This window comes from Hordeum vulgare, chromosome 2H, assembly GCF_904849725.1.
Source record: "Hordeum vulgare subsp. vulgare chromosome 2H, MorexV3_pseudomolecules_assembly, whole genome shotgun sequence".
Taxonomy (NCBI): domain Eukaryota; kingdom Viridiplantae; phylum Streptophyta; class Magnoliopsida; order Poales; family Poaceae; genus Hordeum; species Hordeum vulgare.
The window spans coordinates 301358137-301360636 of NC_058519.1; the positions used below are offsets into that span (position 1 = coordinate 301358137).

Here is a 2500-nt window from a genome sequence, read left to right on the forward strand (position 1 = left end):
CAACAACACCACCACCACCAACAACAACAACAGCAACAACACAACCCCACCACCACCACCACCACCAAGAACAACAACCACAACGACGACGATGACAACGACGACGACGACCACAACAACAACAACAACAACAACAACAACAACCACAACAACAACAACGACGACATCAACAATAACAACAACAACAACAATAACAACAACAACAACAACAACAACAACAACGACAACAACAACAACAAGGACGACGATGAGAATGACGATAACAACGACAATGAAGACAATAACGAGAACAACTACAATTACGATAACAACAACAACAACAATAACAACAACGGCAACAACAACAACAACAACAACGACGACGGCGATCACGACGACGACGGCGATCACGATGACGTCAACAACGACAATGATGAGAACAATGACAACAATCACAACAATAACAACAACAAAAACAACAACAAGTACAAGAACAACAAGAACAACGACGACGACGACGACATCGACATCAACAACGACACTGATGAGAACAACGGCAACAACGACAACAACGACAACAACAACAACAACAACAACAACAACAACAACAACAATAACAACAACAACAACAACGATGACGACGATAAATAACAACCGCGACAAGAACAACGACAACAACAAAAACCATGACAACAGCGACAACAACGACAACAACTGCGTCAACGACAATAACAATAACAAAAATAACGACAACGATGACAACGACGACGACGACAACAACAACAACAACAACAACAACAACAACAAGAACAATGACGACGACGACAACGGCGATGACGACGACAATGACAACAACAACGACAATGATGAGAACAAAGGCAACAATGACAACAACAACAACAATGAGAACAGCGATCAACGCAGTAGCAAAGACAACAATAACAAAAACAACAACAACAAGAACAACAACCAAAAACTACGACAACAATAACAACAACGACGACAACATCGACAACAACGTCAACAATAATAGCAACGACAACAACAACAAGAAGAAGGACGATGACAACGACGACAGCAACGATAACGATGAGAACAATGATAACAACCACAACAACAACAGACACAACAACGACAACAACAATAACATCAATAACAACAACAACAACGACAACATCGACAACAATGACAACAACAACGACCACAACAACAACAAAAACAACAAGAAGGATGACGTCAACGACGACAAACATCAGAACAATGATAACAACGACAACAACGACGACAAGTACGACAACGATGTCGACGATGATGACGACTATGAAGATGACGATGACAACCACAACCACAACAACAACAACAACAACAACAACAACAACAACAACAACAACAAGAACAATTACTACAACAACAACAACAACAACAACAACAACAACCACAACGACGACGACGACAATGACAACAATGACGAAAACAACGACAATGACGAGAACATCGGCAAGAACGACAACAAAGACAACAACAACAACAATAACAAGAACAAGAACAAGAACAAGAAAAACAACCAGAACAACAACAACGACAACAAACAAAACAAAGACAACGATAATGACGACAACAACCACAACAACAACAACGACAACAACGACAACAACGACAACAACGACAACAACAACAACAACAACAACAACAACGATGACAACGACAACAACCACAATGACGACAACAACAACAAAAACAAGAACAACGAATACTACGACAACAATAACAACAACGACGACAACATCGACAACAACATCAACAACGATAGCAACGACAACTACGACAACAACAACAAGAAGAAGAAGAAGGACGACGACAACGACGACAACAACGTAACGATGAGAACACTGATAGCAACGACAACAACAACCACAACAACAAAGACAACAACGACAACAACAACAACAACAACAACAATAACATCGACAACATCGACAACGATGACAACAACAACGACCACAACAACAACAACAAGGATGACGACAACGACGACAAGGATGAGAACAATGATCAGAACGACAACAACAACCACAACAACAATAGAGACAACAAAGACAACAACGACAACAATGCCAACAACAACAACAACAACAATAACAACAACAACAACAACAACAACAACAACAACAACAACAACAATAACAACGACAACGACGACAACAACGATGACAAGTACGACAACGATGTCGACGACAACGACGACTATGAAGATGACGATGATAGCCACAACAACAACAATAGCCACAACAACAACAACAACAACAACAACAACATCAAGAACAACAAAAACAACAACAACAACAACAACAACAACAACAACAACAACCACAACAACGGCGACGACGACGACAACGACAATAATAACGAAAACAATGACAATGACGAGAACAACAACAACAACAACAGAAAAAACATTAACGACAAAAGCAACAACAACGACAACAACAACAACAACAACAACAAGAACAACAACAACAAC

The 2500-nt window shown here is 40.0% G+C and overlaps 1 pseudogene; it reads left to right on the forward strand.

The window, feature by feature from the left end:
- Positions 1-2500, forward strand: part of LOC123426653 — a 19363-nt pseudogene that overhangs the window by 6174 nt on the left and 10689 nt on the right.